Raw genomic sequence first — 19,317 nt, 5'->3', positions numbered from 1 at the left:
ACTTCTAGACAGTTTTCTATGCATGTATAAGAATACAAATACACATATAGAAACATTTACTTAAACTATTTAAAATAAAATAGAACATTAAAAGTATTGTTTAGCAACATGCTTTTAAGTTTTAGTAAATATATTTGTACATGCTAATCATCACATTCTTATTAGCAGATAGTATCCTATTATTAGTCATTAATTCGCCTTACTTTTTTTTTTTGCTATTTACAACAATAGTATAGTGAATGTAGTTATGCATATAATCTGATATTCTTTATGTTAATATTTACATATGATAAATCCTAAAAAAAAAATCTTAGCATTAGAGTTTCTAGGTCAAAAGCAGATTTATTTAAAAGTTTTAACAGGTACTATCAAATGATATTTATATTAGTTTTCTAATGTTGTATAACAAATTCCACAAATTTAGTGGCTTAAACAACACACATTTATTTTCTCACGGTTTTCAAAGGCCAAGAGTCCAGGCAAGGTTTAGCTAGGTCCTTTGATCAGGGTCTTACAAGACTGCAACCAAGGTGTCACATGGGGCTGGGGCCTCATCTGAAGCTTGGGGCCTCTTCCAGGCTCACTTGGTTACTAGCAGAATTCATTTCTTTGCAACTGTAGAACTCATGTTGGCTTGCTTCTGCAAGACCATAAGGACAGATTCTCTGTTTCTTCTGACTCTACTCTCTAGATCTTCTCTTAAAAGGTTCATCTGATTAGATTAGGTCTATCCAAAATAAAATCTTTTCAATTAACTTAAAGTTGACTAATTACACCAGTAAGTTCTTTCACTTTTGCCATCTAATGCAATATTATCACGAGAATGATATTCTGTAATTTTTGTCATGTTCTATTGATTAGAAACAAGTTGTAGGTGTCACCCACATTAAATGTGAGAGGAGTAGACAAGGTACCACAATATTCTAAGTGTTATAATAAACTATATTCTCATTGAACTTTTTGAGGAGGCTTTTATTAATCATGGTTTAGTCAGAAAAACAGATGTTACTCTATGAATTACATAAATGAGATTTAAGTACTTGGAGTTAGAAGCCATTGGAGGAGCTAGGGAAGCAGATCCAGATAGCTGCCAGCAATGATTTTTGGCTGTAGCAAACACATGGGTGGTTCTTTAGAACTTGCCAGTAAATTGCTAAAATCAAGAATTTCTGGGAAGCTCTGACCAACTACCTCAGTCAGCAGCAGGAAAATGGGTGGGTCTCTAGAGCTAGTCAAAATCTCACATCTGCACACTCATCTGGCTGCAACAACCTCTGGAGAATGATGATTTTTACCTCCATTTGGCTACCCTAATCTGGCACAAGTGTGTCTCACTAGCATGGTACCTGGAACCATGCAAATCGAAGGAAGGTAATGCCTGGCTTCTGTTCTGTGATAAAAGAGACTTAAAGTGGGTAGGGGTTAGTGGGGGGAATAGTGATGCCTAGCTAACATCATACAATCTAGTACCCATTCCCCACATCCATTTCAACAGTAAAAATGAGGAGTTTTAAAATTTGCCATTCTGAGATGTGTAAAAATAGTTGTGTGCAGTTAGTTTTAACTTTCATTTCCTTGATCACCAGTAAGGTGGATCATCTCTTTGTTCTAACATTTTAATGCAATCTGAGCAGTGCATGTTTTATCTCCTGGAAGACGCTACTACAAACTTTGGAAGTCCAAATCTATTCCTACATAAAATATTCATGCTGCCCCCAGTATCCCCATTTAACTACTGATTTCAAAAGAAAAGAAATGGAGCCAACTCTGGAAATCTAGCTTCATCCTTCATTTTCAGGGTTTTGTTAAAACTACTCTATCATAGAGAAAAATGCTTAAATATTAAAACAAGTCCAAAGATCAAATGGCACAGATAAATCTAATGAGTTAAATAGGGAATGATTAAAGGGAATACAACACTTTCTATTAATGTCTTAGTGTTAAACTTAGAATTTATCAGTGTTGATTGTTATGTTTTACATTTAAAAGGTAATTTGAATTTCTTCCTTTTAACTTCATATCTAGTGATAAACTGTTGCTTCTAGACACAATAAGTGGGTAACACACACACAAAAATGCTTTATAGTCAGATGCCTATGTCATCAATACTTCAACGGCTAAAAATGGGGCCTAGTGGCAATCATTGCTATTATAAAAAATTATTATGTTTAATCTCTACATACTGTTCAAACTTGGAAAACACACACAGATATTTCTTTTATGTGACATTTTTTGTCTCACATATTAGGGAGAAAGCCTTTAGGCTCAGTTTAGCTATTACATTTATATGCTGTATATTATAAAGCTTTGCTTTTATTTTAGGGATGTCCATTATGATTCAATTTTTAATTTGATCAACAGAAAACTAGGTGAGCAGCAAATAAGCTGAATTTCTCGGCAAGCCTGGATATGATTTTAAAAAATTTTGTTTATTATTGAATGCATTATATGTACTCTACAAAAATATTATTTCAGTTGCTATCCACTGAGCAACAATTCAACCCATTATATCAATATAATATTTTTAGAATGTTTCTGAGCTATTGAATGTATAAAGCAGGGAATTGCTAATTGCGATAAGAAATAAACTGCTAAAGTTCAGTGGCTCAAAACAATAGAAGTTAATTCTTACTCATGGTACCCTCTGATACAGGTGTTTCTATATGCAGGCAACTTTCCTCCATGTGTTGATTCAGGGATCCAGGTTTCTATTATTTTGTGACATATAATCTCCTAGGACATGAGGAATGTTCTCTGCATCCAGCTTGCAGTGGGAAAATCTCCACTAAATCGTTTCTGGGAGAAGATCAGACTAAATGTATAGCATCCAAAAAACCATTCAGGTGGACAAAATGGCTCAAGGGAAAAAGAAGATTAGAGATTTAGTTCTCCACAAGAAAGCCTGCAGTCTCATGGAGTACCCCTTAAATTGAAAGAGAAATATAGGATGTCTGCATGAGTGTGTGTGTGAGTGTGTGTGTGTATGTGTGTGTTGCAGAGGGAGGGGCTAATGGTGGTGGTGGTGGTGTTAAGAAAGCAAAAAAACAGAAACAGAACAGCAATAACAATAATAAAAACACCTAAAGGGAATATGAGACAATGCCTTGAAATAACAGTGGTCATTTTATCAAAGAAACCTATCACTCTTTGGGATAAAACCATATTGCTGAAGAATCTGTGAACCTGGGCTAAAGCCCTGTAATCGCTCAAGATTTAAAACAAGTCTTGGTATTCCATTCTTCTTATGTGCTGGTGACAGAAATCTGTGCAGCCTCTACGGAGCTTATTCTAATGAGTACTTTGGCTGTAGCTAAAGAGGATACTGAAAAGGAAAAAATGTCTTAGAGAATGAAGCCAGGGAGATCTTCCTAAGGTGTGGAATTTGGGCCTAATTAAGAAATATCCTCATACTCTTAGCTGAAAGGCCTCATAATCTTTGCCTAGGAGGATTTCAAAATTTCTATAGGCCAGTGGGTTCTGCATGCTTCTCAACCATCCCATTTCCAATAGGACTTTTATTGTGGTTACTGTTACATCATTGTGCATTGAGTGGCTGCAGGAAAGATGGATTCACATTTGAAAGTGATTTAGAGATGACTACGAATCACTTACAGATAATGGACTTTGATGAGGATGCCAAGAGGATGGGCTTTCTGGCTTTCTCCCGTGAGAAGGGCTTGAATGGGATCCATATGTGGAAAGAAGGGAGCAAAGGAATGTTTGGTGCTCAGAAAGGCAGACTGTGGCAAACATTCTAATGCTCACCCAATGTTTGCAGAGTGCCAACGTGACAGGAGAGGGAGATAGAACATGGAGGGTAGGGCATGGTCTTGGGAAAAAAGGCAAAAATCAAAATAGTTGGATATACTCAGGATACATTTTGCTTACCTGAAAATTTATGTAGGAATAATACAGAGTCCATCATCCATCTGATAGAAATAATAGTTGCTGACATTTATCAAACACCTACATATGCCAGCCACTGTATCAAGTAAGTCATTTAGTCATCACAATAGCCCTATGAGTTGGTACTATTATTATTCCTATTTTACAAATGAGGAAATTGACATAGGGTGAAGTTAAGCAGTTAAGTGCTGCAAAGCCAGTAAGTAGTAAAGATGATATAAGTGGCCTCAAGCAGATCTATGAACAGAGCAGAAGCCAAAGTCAGGAAAGGTTCAAGATTCTAGGTTAGAGCATCAGAAGGCTCTGTTGTTACAATAATTGGTTTGTTTGCCAGAAGGAGCAAAGTGAAGGGTGGGAAGCACCAGAGACTGGTAATTTTCTAACTCTATTCTGTAGATTTGTCTAACCAGATATTTGAGGGGAGAATTTTATGATAAAATTCAACTTAGAGCTATTTCTTTCCCCCTTCTCTCTCTTTTTTTGTATTTCAATCATCGACCTATGTGAAATGTGCTTATTTGAAATCTATAATAGGTATTTTATAAATCAAATTCCAAACACTAGTTTAACACTATATAAAATTAGAATAGGATTTCAAGTTGTACTTAAAATCATTTTATGAACACAATATTTCATTCTTAGAAATAGTCCCTTTAAAATTCCCTTAAATATAACATTTTTAAAAGAAAAAACTAACAAAATGTGGCAGTTTACATTGAACTGTTGGTGTTTAGTGATTTTTTTTTTTGCTTTAAATTGAGTTTAATATATTATTTTTTAAATTGATTTGTTTTAGTGCTCCAAAACTATAGGTGGCATCAAAAATAATGAGGTGTTATTATTGCTACAGTTTGTTATAAGAACCACCAACTTTGAATGTGTCATGGATGATATTTTCCTTTTCACTAGAAACTATTAATTGGGTGTCAGAACCCTCATTTTCTTTTTTATTGAAATAGTAGTTACCATTTTCTTTTTGCTCTGAATTCTTTTACTTTTAAATTTCAAATTCTAATATTTACATTACTAGAAATTTAAAAAATGAGAAAAGTAAATAAACTATAACACTGTGATCATATTATACTTATCCTGATCCTTTCCACTAAAAAAAGGCATAGTTTATGCTGCTGCTCTAATATTATTAATTTTCTATTCTCAGTAAAAGGGGATATGCACATTGAAAATAGATTTTTTAACAAAAAAATGAGAAAGTAAAAATCTATTTAGAAAAGAAAGAAAATAGAACCTAACCTAAAAGTGATGAGCTTGAAGTAGTCCTCCCTTAAAGCTCTTTAAACTTCATAAGAAGAGAGAATGTTTCTAACCTTTTAGCTATTGTAAAAAGTTGTTCACTATAAAATTCAAGTTCAGAACTCACAGTGCCAATTAAAAATGACACCAATTTTAGTTCAAACAAATACCTCTTTTTTTTTCCCCCCCAGAAATGACTTAATTGACATGACCTAATAGGTATACCATGCCCCATGGAGCAATCTCAATTAGCATGGTTTTTTCCTACAGTTCTCATCACTGTTGCAACAAGGGTTGACTTGTGTAATATTAGTAATGTTTCAAAACCTATGCAACAATGTAATGAACTCAGAGAAGGCTGCATTGGCATATAAAGTGCTGAACAAGCACACTCCAATTAACATGGAAATCTTTTGTGATTCACATCAGGACTTCAAAAGCAAATTATGTGTGTCATTATTTTACATTTTATTCCCTGGGATAAATCTAACCATATTAATGAAACATCCAAGGAATGCCATGAAATTCTAAAGGATAAATAATATGTTGTCTTGCCTTTTTTGCATATAAATTTTGTTGTATATAACTGTGGAAGTTGTGGCTCTAATGAGTGAAGGATTTGTTTAAAAAGAATTCCAGAGCTGCATTTTGAACATGAACTTACATTTAGTGTTAGGTGATCGGTAGCCCTTATTAACAAATATGAGGTTAAACATTATCCATCTGACTATTCAGATAGTTTGTCAGAAATATATTTTTAGGTTTCCTATTTGATTAAACAATCAAATATAAAATGAATATTAAAGAGAAAGATTTCAGTTTTTGTAAACTGTAAAACTAGTTAAAAATAATAATGCTCTCAGAATATCTTATTGGATATATAATAACTTTTAATTTTTCTTAATATTTTAAATAATTCAATAGGAGATAATACAGGTAAGCTTAATGAACAAAAGGTCACAATGTATGTATCTAATCTAGACAAAATAAGGAAATACAAGTGCATCCAAGTACACATACCAGGTAGATGGTAAACTTGAGCTGTAAAAAGATTTTAAAAATGAATTAAAGAAAAAGCTAAAGAGAATGAAATGTTATAGTAGAGATTGTTTGAGGCCATTAACTGCTTGAGTGATCAACACCAGAAATAATAAAGCAGGCAAAAAGATTTATTCACAGTATCTAGAATGCTAAAAAGACATTTGGTGACACAGAAAAGTAATACTTAAGCTTGTGAGGAGGTGATTATTAATTTTATAAACATATTTTAAAATATATGTATTTTGACTACACAAACATACATATTTAAAATTATGCCATAATCTTTTCAATGTCTGCCTTCACGTCAGAGTTAGATCCAGCTGTGACTCCACAGACAGAGAATGACCCTCCCAGAAGGTCAGGATTCCAAGGCATGAAGTTTGTGATCAATGCTCCAGCACACTCCATTGGGGAATCATTACAAAAGACACTGGCTGGAATTTATTATAGGTAACATTGTATTTTGGGTGGTATTGCAAGGGATGAAAGTTCCATTACCCTGTTAAGTACAGAGGGTATAAAAATGCTAATAGGTAGAAAATTACGTAAACTAGGAGAAAAGATTTTGCTGCAGTGCTATGCCCTAAATGGATGAGAGAGGTTCTGAAAGCTGTTTATACATGGAGCTAGATCTTAATCTCTTTGTCATAGAAGGGGAGGGACTTTCTGAAAATGGATACCTGCTTAAAATCTCCTCCCTCCTCAGGAAGCTTCTGGCAGCGGCACAATTATGTGATTCTAGTGTGGGCATGTAGACGTGGACCTTGGCTATACTTCCTGTCACATATTGCTCTCTGCAGAAGTCTATGCAGTTGTACGGTTGTCCCTGGGTGGCCATCTGGGGCTATTCTGCAGCATGTCAGTACTCACAGAGTGCCTCAGATGTTATTCTACGGAGCTGGCAGTTTGCATTCCCATTTATGTCTTTTGCGAAGTCCATGTGGAGAGCTGTCTGACAGAGACAAGGGCTACCCTGAGCAGCAGACATCAACCTATGTGGTGAGATTTGAGGCGAAATAAGTACTCACAAGCATCCAGTCTTGCTTCAAAGGTGCTGAAGATTGAGAAGGAATACATATGGTTTCTAAGTTTGCTGATGTGAAAGGCAAATTATGCTGGATGATTTCAGGGCAGCCAGGAATGTTCACTGATCCAAAATATCTCTTTTCTGTCTGTCCTTGCTCCTAAAATTGTACTAATCAAGTATTCACTTTGTGGTAGTAAGGCTTTGCTTTTTCTAGGAATAATCTTTGGAAATTTGTTTATTACAGTGAGGGAGAATGCTTTTATATTGTTACTTTTTTTCAGGAAACACATGTAGTTGAAGGGAAGACAATTTAAGAGGTAAAGACAGAAGATATGGTTCCATTTGTTTCCATTCATTTTTTCAGTCACCTATTCAGGAAATGCTAAGTTTGCATTATTTACAGTAGCCAAGATATAGAGGCAACGTGGGTGTCCATCAATGGATAAATGGATAAAGAAGACGTGGTATACATATACAGTGGAATATTACTCAGCCATAAAAGGGAATGCAATCTTGCCATCTGCAAAAACATGGATGGACTTAGAGGGTATTATTCTGAGTGGACTAAGTCAGACAGAGAAAGACAAATGCCATATGATTTTACTTACATGTGGAAGCTAAAGAACAAAATTTTTAAAGATGCTAAGTCTTGTGAGGGAAATACTGAGATTAAAGCTGTTGCTGACCTTGAGTTCTTACCATATAGAATAGGTATTAATAAAAGTATTTGAACAATTCAAGGCAAAAATATGATTATTTGTATAACTCAGCAGTTGCCCCACACAAATCCAACATCTCATTGCTAAGTTCTGCCAAAAATGCTTTTAAAATAACTATAAGGTAATATGCCTTTTATATGGCAACTACTATCCTAAGCGTTTTTCTTGAATTAGCTCATTTAATTCTAACAACAGCTTAAGGAGACAGCTCTATTTTACCATCTCTATTTTACAAAAAGGTTAAATAACTTCCAAGGCCACACAACTAGTGAGAAAGAGTGGGTATCTGAACCATGCCCAAACAAAAGGTTGTGGACACTGAAATAGAAATAAAAAATAATAATAATTGGAGCTCTTGCCTGAAAGGACCTAATAGCTGCTATTTTCAAAATGCCTGAACATTTTATTGAATTAAATTTTTCTCTTCTTTTTCATATTAGACTTATAATCACAATCAACAGAACCTTTCTGTTGAGGTCAGTGTGACTCATCTAGTGGGATATACTTTATTAGGGTCGCCCAAGACCATTCTCCCATGTGGAAGGCTCATATTTTGCATAAATAAAATAATAGTAGTCTATTTGATGATGTTTGAAGGAAATAAAATATTTCCTCTATTTTCCTCCCTGTTTCTTTTCCTCTCCCCCTATTTTCCTGCTTTTTGTACTGGATTTTTTTTTTTTTTTTTCTGGAATTGGTACTCTAGATTAGGGTATTGCTATGAAGTCCATAGTAAATAGTTTTCATATGTATCTATTGCTTTTCTCTACTCAGCATCTATTTCTGATAATAGCACTATTTTGTCTTTGGGGAAGCACTTCTTCTCAGCTTCCAACTGAGGCAGTTTGGGCAGAGCCAAACTCATTTCCTAGGGGCATATGATTCAGACCTGGACAATCAAAGTGCTACATTTTTTAGGTTACCTAGGCCAAGCCAATGGCACTCAACTTGGGATTCTTATTAAAACTTATGAAAAAGAGACGTTTTTTCCTTGCTGTTTACAAATAGAGTAGGAGGTGAGACTATAGCTGCTGGTGGCCATCTTGCTATTATGTTGCAAGGACTTAGGAGAGAATAAAGCTAACAGAGGAAAGCTGCTAAGGATGATGAGAGCTTTCCGACAACATTCCTTGACTACCCGAATCCAGCTGTACCTAGAAAATCTCTATAACTTTCCAGTTCATGAGTCTAAAAATTCTTTCTTCATGTAAGCCAATTCACTTTTTTTTTGTTCTGCAACTGAAAGTGTCCTGACTGATAAAATGATTATAGCCTTTTGTAAATGTAGCACCTGAGCCCATTACAAACCATTAGCAGTGAAGGGTTCAGATTTGCTGAAATTCACCAGGAGAGGGGTTGGCCAAGAGCATGGGAGAATCATGTTTTATTAACAAAGAGTAGTGGAAAAATCTGTAGATCGTGGGCTTCTGGTCAGGAGAAGTAGAGACTAGTGTGAACTGGTATAGCTCTAGATTGACACCAGTTTGTAAATCCCATGAGAGCACCAACTTCATTTTGTGTATCTCCATATTCCCATCACAAGCACAATCTACGGCATCAAATGGGAAGTCAATAAATACATTGCTAACAAATGAACATATGAAGACATGGTACTGAGGGAGTCATTGAGTTCATTCACTTCATCAGGCTAGGTCTGATTACACTGGTTGTTGTGAAGAAGTGCAGCCAGGTTTAAGCTTTGAACAATGAAGCTTCAGAGCTAGATTGAGTGAGTCAGACCAGGGAGGCTATAGGGCAGAGTAGTTAGAGCACATGCTTTAAAGTCGGTGGAACATTTGGACCTAGTCACCATAATTTCTTGCTCTATGATCTCAGGCAATCTAATCTAATTTTCCTGAGCCTTAATCTCCTCAGCTATAAAACTGGAAGTATACCATCTCATGTATTATGGAAATTAAATGAAGTAACAAACATAAAATCTTAGCCCAATGTCTGGCATATGGGAAGGGCTGCTGTCATTTTTTTTCTTTTTATTTATTCATGTCATCATAATTATTATTACAATGAGTCAGAATAGCAGAGTGGAAAGAGCTCTAGACATTACTAAAATATCTTTATATGCTTGATCCTTTAAAAATTTTAAAGTATATTTCTAACCTTAGGCAATTCAGATCTCCTAGGTAGTCTATTCTGTAAAATATAATTGTGGAGAAATGAGGTTACATATAAAAGCACTTGTTAAACTGCAAAACATAATAAGAATGCAAGCCAATATTTTTTCTCCTACTTTATATGGTTTTGTGATTTGTGCTTTGGTATCTCTTAGTTGGCTTACTTGACCTTGGATAATAAATCAACTGTTCATAAGAAACACTAGGGAATTTTTAAAAATTTTAAAAATGCTTCATCCTCAGAGATTCTGATTCAACAGATCTGGGGTATAGGCAACAAAGCTGCATATTTATAAACAAGCTTTTCTGTTGAAGCTAATGCTGGTGACCTGCACACATCTTTTGAGAAGTACCACTCTGTGTTGTGTAACTAATTTGAAGACTGCCATGCTCATGCTGGAATTCTAAATCTTGCTTGGTCCTGAAGCAGTGGTTGGTGAAGGCTACTACAAGAGCTGTGGCCCACTGTGCATCATCATTTCTATTTGTAGCTGAGTGGAGTTGGCAGCAGGCACAGGTTGGCAGCGGCTTGCAACACACTCCTTGTCAAAGCACATACTGTTTCTGCAGCTGGCATCTATTCCCTGTACATCCCAATTATAACAGTATTATTGAGTCTTGCGACAGTCACACATTTCATCACCTTGGGGGGCAGGGCTGGTTAGGTTTGCTGGGGCATGAGTATGCCGCTCTCTCCTTTCCTTATACTCATCATTGCTTAGGAATCTTGTCTGTTTTGCTTGATACTGTTTGCTGTTCCTAACTGGGGATGTTTGGAGCCCAGATCAGGTCAGAGATTATGTATAAGCTGCAGGTTGTGGAGAGTCTACCTGCTGTAAGATACTCATTTTTGAAGCATTTCTACTATTACAATTGTCACTATTATGATAATTACCATGCTTTTGCCCTCCTTTGAGGGGTTTTATACCTCAGTAAACTATTCCTACTCCTGGATGCACAGGGCTTGCTCTCTAAATTGACAGAACCACAGAGTACATTTCACTATACCTAAATAATGAAGAGTTTTGACTCTTGCATAGCTTTTTATTCTTAAGGGAAGTAGAAGGGCTTAATAAAATAGATGTACTATTGTATAAAATATACAATTAATATATGATGCATACTCAAAATGCCTCTACTTAGTAACTTGATTTTAAAAAAACAGAGTAGCAAGTTGATACACAGAGAATCACATGTTGAGAATATCCATCATGTGTATAACTACTAGCAGTAAGTTATATTTAAAAGTTACAATTAAGCAAGATGTTAAAATAAACCATCTTTCTTTTTATTTAAGCTATCCTGACATATATGTGGGATCAATAAATGTTACCGATACCACCTTCTCCTTTGAGATCAGTGTTACATTTAAAAATTACTTGGTATCATCTGGAAAAAGATGATTGCTAATGGTCAAATCTGGAATAACAGGCTGAATATAATCAATACAAATAGTAGAAATGACTGGCAAATGTAAATATCGACAATAAGAGTATTATTGTTCTTAGAGATACAATGATTCTTAAGCTATATATAAGTCTGTAGTAGAATCTCTCATAAAAATTATCATGACCCTAGGGTATAAGAAAATACAGAAATTAATAAAAGAATTATCATACCTGTATTTGAGTGTTATGCCTCTATATCTTGAGGGAAATAAAAGTATGAAAGAAAGGAACAAATAAAAAGGTCACAGACTTTATAAGAACAGAAATCTAATCATATGTGTTAAAGTTCGAAGAATAAAGTTCAAAGTTATTTAGCTGTAGAAGAGACAGCTGGGATCCAATTTCAAATTAGTAATGACCTTCAAAAACTGGATGTAAAAAATTAATAAGAAGGTGATTAATTTTTGCCCCCATTCAATTTTAAGCAAGAGAAGGGGAAATGTGCCTTAATACAAAGTCTGATAGATTTATATTTGAAGCTGATGTTTCTAGAACAAATCCTGAAGGGTAAAACTATGAGAATGAGCTTTAAAAGACAACACTATCTACACTGTTTGTTAGGACGGTATTTGAGTGGCTGTGGCCAATGTTGGAAAGATCACAGTGATTTTTAAGATTCTTCAACCCTAGAATTCTATGATTAGGCCTAGTTGTAGCATGGTACCCAGGAGGAACAGACAATTGCTGGGAGAAAAGTTCTTAGAATTGCTTCAAACTCAAAGGTTAAAAGAAATGACAGAGTAGTTTTCAGTTTAATTTGGAGCAGATAAGCTAGAGCTGTACCAAGACTGGTGACATGTACTGATCTGAGGTAAATTTCCTGTTGGATAAGTGCCACACAGACTGGGAAAAAGTGGCATAGCTGAAAACATATTAGGGCTATCACAAATCAGGAACTTGTTAAACAGTTCTCATCCTAAACAGTCACTTCTTTGAATACAATAGGCAGCTGTGATTTCCCTGTTGTTTTAAAATTTTGATTGTTACCTTCTCCCCAAAGTTAATTTTTTTAAATTGGGGTAAAATACACATAACATAAAATTTACAATTTTAACCATTTTTAAATATACAGTTCAGTGGTATTGAGTGTATTCATATTGTTGTGCGACCATCATCACTGTACATTTACAAAACTTTTTCATCATCCTAAACTGGAACTCTGTACATGTCAAACAATAACTCTCCATCTCCCTCCCCCCAATAGTTACTTTTACAACTAACCATATTAAGAAACTGTTGATTAGTGAGTGCACAGTAGCTTTGTTAAGAAATTTAATTATGGTTATCCTATCTTAGGGGAAAAAAATGTAAAGCATTTATTCCCAGCTGAAAGATATGGTCATTAATGGTTACAAGTTCTAGAACTGGAGAAAGATCTATTACAACTAAAAAATAAATAAATAAACCAAAAACCATACTTTAAAACAGGGAGTCCTTAAATCTAAGGGGATGTTTCTCTCCACCACCCCTAATTTATACATATCTGAATATTTAGGTTGTGCTTAGAAATACTTTCTCATCTAAAACTGTACTGTTACTAGGCTGCAGCTATAATATAGACCAACCATGCACAATCATTGGCTCGCAAGTAACAAAAAGATGATTAATTTTACATCAAAGAAGCACATCTTCAGACTGCTGTGCCTTCCAGGTTGTTATGTTTGAGTTTCTAATGACCATAGTTCAGTAATAGATTCAAAATATTATTAACTTTGATGAAGCGTATTTAACAATCATATTCAATTTTACATTATTTTAGCTGTGGTAAAATGTTTGTTTATTTTTGTAAAAGTACTAGTGTTATTCTTATCTGTGTTCATGGGCTATAATAAAATTAAAACAAAACTGGCTACATTAACATAAACGATTATTTGTGGAATGTGCACAAAGATGAACTGAAAAACTGGAAAGGATATTTAACAATCTCAGTAAAGTACTTTTTCAGGTAAGATTTATGCCAATTTTTGTTCTTTTAAAAAGACAATTTCTCTTTTCTTACTGAGATGTAATATTTTCTCTTCTTTATTGTTCTGTTTTTTCACCATGGCATGACTAGGTTGGTCCTATTTTTATTTATACATTTTGCATTTTAAATCTTGGAAAATTCTCAGCTATATTTCTTTATAGTCTATGTTCCATTTGCATGTGGTGGACCATATCAATCTATTTATCTTTTGATGCAGCATTCTGAGCGGATTGGTTACTTTTATTCTCCAATTGATTGACTCTCTTTGGTAGTGTTAGTATAAAGATTTTTAAAAAGTCAATAAATACTTTTGTCTTAAATTTCTTATTGGTGCTGCTTCTTATTTATCTATTTTTGCTTTGTTTATGTCTATTTTGGTTTCATTCTTACTTTTTCACTTTTTAAAGATAAAACTATTTTAAATAAGGAACTCAAAAACTTTTATTAGAGTCATTTTGAAAACAATTTTTAAATCTATTTTATTGGTAGTGAATAAGTCAACTATAGGTTTTGTTGTTCTTTTTCTTGGTGCTAATCCCTAGGGGTTTTGGAATAATCCTTCCTAAATTTAGCATGAGTGAGTTGTCCTTCCTGACTATCTGCCTTCCCCTTTCCCCCAGATTCATTACTATCTGCCCTCTAGTTTTGGGGCAGTTTTCCCTGTGCTGGGATCCTGACCCAGACCACAACACTGAGCTGGTGAATAGCATAGCCCAGGTTCTGCCTAGGAAAAGTCCTTTGCTCTTCCAACATCTGATGGGTCACAGTTTTATTTAAGGGTAGCCTCAGGCAATGGAGAGTTTTGTCAGAATCCTTTTACTGGCAAGCAGCCAGCCCAGTTTAATGATACTTCTCCTTGTTTCTCTCCTTGAATCTGCACAGGTCCACAGATTCATCCATCCCCTACTTTTAAACCTATTTCTGGTCTGTTTCTGGTGCATGAATCATTTTTTTTTTTTTTGGAGTGTAGTTATGTCTAATTATTTATTTAAAAAATATTACTCTCTTTGGAGTGGAGGAAAAAATTCAAGGTTGAACTGTCTGTCAACCTGCCTATGAGGCCAAGGGCTGTACATGCAGACTATTGAAATAATTAATGCTAAAATCTGTGTATGAACTTGAAAAATCAAGTAGTCTCTTTGAATTCAACATTAAATAACTTTTTTGTATATGCTCTAGCTTGAAATTTGGAAGATGGATCAATTGATTTAGAACAAAGTGCCTCCAATTATTAAATGATTATTTCAATGAAAAAGAGAAGAGAGACATGACTGATATGAGGCAATCTGGCCTCTAATAGCTAGATGATTCATAATTACTTATCTAGAATATTTTATTTTGATATTTGTGTATATTTTATGTAAAAGCAATTTTTGTCTTGAATGACTTGAATAATAATCTCTGATATTCTCAGAAAAAAAGTGTAAATTGGGAGAAAATGTTTGGTGATACACATTACAATATGGATGAAAAATGGAAATAGCTACAATAATCTACAATATTAATACTGAAGGAAAAATTGAAACTATGTAGTTTGAAATTTCAAGAGGACCAGTGCCCTGAGTCACTAACTTTGTAATGTTTTCTTAGGTATATTTCTTTTTCTAATGACATGACACATGTGCTTAATGTCAACAACAAACAAGGCATTTCTCGTGAGATTAAAAAATGGTTGCATTTGCTTGAAATACGGAGCATATGAGTCATTTACAAAAGCTTGCACAATAATTAAACTGGAATAAGAGTAATGAGGTACAAAGATCACATTCACTAGCTAAATTTAATAGTGATATTTTGTTGAGAGGCCAAGGAAAATAAAATCAAAATGTTCCCATATAACTTTATGAATGGTATCAAAATCTTTGACAACAGTATAAGGTTGTTAGCCCATTTTTAAATTAAATATTCAGTTAAATGTCAGCAAATTTGATAAAATGGAACTGGAAAAAGCTTGTGCCTTTAGTTTTTTGTTTTGCTTTGTTTTAGTGCTTAAAGACCCAGTTTTACTAAGACTAATTCACCATATGTTGTCTAAAGGACACTGTGTGCATATGTGTGCATGTGTGTAGCAGAAGACAAGTAAAACAGACTATGCTTTTCAGTTGACTCACACATAAAGAATATCTGTTTTAGGAGTGGACAGAAAAATAGGAGTTTTGTGAATGTGTCTCTTTCTATCCTTGAAGGAGAGGCTAGGCAACTAAACAAAAAATTTCTGCATACTGCTGGCAGAGAAACTCTAGGTGTTCTTAAGGTTGAATTGACATTAACTCTTCCAGGCACAGTAAACAATTTTCATAAAGAGACTGAACTCAAAGATTCCCTGCCACCATCATGCCATTCAGTTGACCCTGAGTGTAACTATATATGATAGTTTAGCCTATTTTATGCAATACTTTTTCAGAAAAAAGACTGATGATTATGGATTTACAAAATTTATAAACATGATTTATAAAAGCAATGACCAATTGTTTATTAATAAGTGCAAGTAGAAAAATTGCTGAATGTTTCTTTGGCAATCTCTATGATCCAAATAATTTATGTCATCCAAACAATATAATCTATGTAAAGAATTTATTATATGTTCAGAAAACCCAGTGGCCAACTATAAACATCGTTTTTGAATCTCTCACCTTTTCTAGTAAAAGATGTAACTAGACTTCCTCATCTGTTTTCTTTCATGTTTTCACTGGAAATATTCACTTGTGTTTTCATTATTATTTTTTGTGCACTTTCATAAGATTTTGTTTTCTGAAACAAGGATATTAATATTTTATATGATTGACCATGTGAAGTACAATGAATGTATTGGAAGGGTAAATAAAAGTAACAATCAATTTCACATTTTTCGATGGAGAAATTAAGTGTGCTAACATTCGTGTATGCTTCTAAAGAAATCTGAGAATTTGGCAAGCAAGAATGGTGGATGGGACCTTGAATAGATATGGGCTCACTTCATTCATCTAACGCATGGAGGTAATAAGGATCTCTCTGATTAACAATCTAGTCATAATAATATTAACTAAAATTTCAGTTTGAAATCCTCTGCCCATTATACCTAGGTTCCTCTCTCTATTTTCTATTCTTTACTTATAGGATACTGAAGTCTGACTAGGAATAGCAAAATCTTAGTAACATTTCCCCAAATGCTTTTGGTCCACTGAAGAGTATGAATAAGAATTTTTTTTTAACCCAGGGAGAACTGCACAACTCAGTGATTATACTGAATAATGATTATAACATAACACTGTTTACAAAAACAATAAAAAATCTGTTTACAACAACACAATAATTTTTTTTTATAGGCAAGGCAAATCTTGGTTGACCTCACAGATTGCAAGGACCTTGTTAGTTTACAATCCCTTATTTTTTATTTGTTATGCCTGCAGTACCTGGTCTTCCTAGGTGGTCTCCCATCCAAGTACTAACCAGGGCCGACCCTGCTTAGCTTCTGAGATCAGACCAAATTGGGCTTGTTCAGGGTGGCATGGCTGTAGACTCAATAAAACAAAATTTCCAGCTTGTCAACAGACTGTATTGCACTCAAATGTTAATAGATTTTAATTCTTAATCAATCTATTCTAAATTTTATTTTCATATAGGTTATACAAAATAATGGGATAAAGAATTTTAGTATCCTGATCTGAGATTTATATCAAAACCATAAGAATCTACTTTCATATATTTTTTCTTTAAAAATTTAATTAGAAATATTTCATTCAGAAATGAATAAAAATCAACAATAAAAACTCAAAGCATCTACCACACAACTTAAGAAAATCATACATTATTTATATAATTAAAGCTAAAAAGCATTCCCTCTGATTCTACCCACCTTCACCTCTGTCTTCTCCTGAGGAAATCACTCTCCTGAATTTTATATTTAAAGTTCCAGTGCATTTCTTATAATTTTATACAGTAATATGATTAAGTTTTATATATATGGTACTAAACTGAATGCATACTTCTAGTTATTCCTTTTATTCCTTAATAAAATATTTGATATTCATCCATATCAATAATAAATCCACTTTATTCATTTTCTGTGCATTTGATAAATGCACCATCATTTATTTATCTCTTCTCTTCTATAAGACATAAGCCATTTTTATTTTTTTCAGTATTACAAACAATGCCGTCTTAACCAGTCTTATAGTAACAACCTTGTATTATTCACAAAAGTTTCTCTAGGATGTATGATTGATATATAAGTGAAATTGCTGGGTCATATAATATTCTATCTTCTATTTTATTATAAGTTGTCAAATTGTTTTCCAAATCAACTGTACTAATTTATATCCTTGCCAGCAGTGAATAACAGTTTTCACTTTTCTATATCCTTTCCAACTCTTGATATTGTCAGATTATTTCTGTTCTTAATCTGATTAGTATGAATTCATTGGTGTTTTAAATAGTACTTTCCAAATTCTATAAAAGGATGAGCCAATATTTTATGTATTAATTAGTTATTTATATTTCCTCTTTGAATTGTTTAGCTCAGAATTTTTTCTTACTTTTTTTTGTGGTATTTACCTTTTCTTTATTAATTTGAAAATTTAAAAAAAATTATGGATACTAATCATTTGTGGTTGCCTATACCTTTTCCTGGTCTATGTCTAAATGATGCTTTAATACTTTTTTTTTTAAAAAAAAGAAGTGACCCTTTTTAGTGGAAAATCAAATATATTTGTATATGTACATATTTATATATATGCATATATACTCACACACATACATATGCACGAATGCATATATGCATACATACATACACACACATACACGCACACACAGAAAAAGATTTGCAATGATATATATCAAGATGATATCTCTAGGTGCTGGAATTAAGAATATTTTTCCTTTTAAAATCTTATCTGGGACTTCTGGTGTTCCACCTATTGTGTAAAGAGCCTAGAAGTTGCCATTCCATCCTAACAACAGGTATCAAGCCGAACAAATTGAAAAATCAACAACTCTTCTTGAGCCATAAGAGAAGCGAGGTCACAGATCAAACTGTTGCCCCCCAAACTGGAGAGACAGACAAGGCGAATACAGAGACTCACTATGCACTAGAGCAGAAATTTCTTTTAGGGACCAATGCCAGATAGGAAAATCTAAACTGTAATTGGTGAATTGCTGGGGGTTGGGGGTGCAAGGTGAGCAAGCCTGAAAGGTAAAAACTCCAGGGGGTGCCAATCATTTCAGCAACCCCACACTTTGGTGAGTTTTAATCTCCTCATACTCTACCACATTCTCACAATGAATATTGGAAGAAAAATCCCCTTCTGCTTCCAGTAGACGAAAAGAAACCATTTTGAAATATACCAAAGCTTCTGTTCTTCTTAACAAGGTGTGCCCTTAGGAGAAACGATTTAACCAGGTCCTAACCTGCTGGAGTTTTATAAAGAGCCTTACTGGCCTGTGGGAAAGGAAATACCCAACTCCAGCTGGCTCTAGCCTTCTACGTGGAGGAAGACAAATATTTAACTCCAGCCCCTGATAACCATTCTACCTCACCTAAGAGGTGGAAAAAACTGAGAAGCATGCATGAAGTTCACAGTCCAGAGGGAAAGGCTTACTAAAGGGCTGAAACCTAATCATAAACCTTACCGCAACATTACTAAAATCCTATTTACAGAAGTTACCTAGTACATCATGTCTGGCCATCATAAAAAATTACGAAACATACTAAAAGGCAAAAACACAGTTTGAAGAGACAGAGCAAGCATCAGAACCAGACTCAGACGTGGCAGAGATGTTGGGATGATCAGACACAAAATTTAAAACAATTATGACTTATATCCTAAGGGTTCTAATGGATAAAATAGAC

At 34.1% G+C, this 19,317-nt stretch overlaps 1 pseudogene; it reads right to left on the bottom strand.

Annotated features, from left to right (window-relative positions):
- Positions 1-16,870: 16,870 nt before the first annotated feature.
- LOC111743090 lies at positions 16,871-16,989 on the bottom strand (annotated as a pseudogene).
- Positions 16,990-19,317: the final 2,328 nt, after the last annotated feature.

This window comes from Pteropus vampyrus, unplaced genomic scaffold (assembly GCF_000151845.1).
Source record: "Pteropus vampyrus isolate Shadow unplaced genomic scaffold, Pvam_2.0 Scaffold106, whole genome shotgun sequence".
NCBI lineage: Eukaryota > Metazoa > Chordata > Mammalia > Chiroptera > Pteropodidae > Pteropus > Pteropus vampyrus.
The sequence above is the reverse complement of the archived record's forward strand: the minus strand, read 5'-3'. Positions and strand labels throughout refer to the sequence as shown.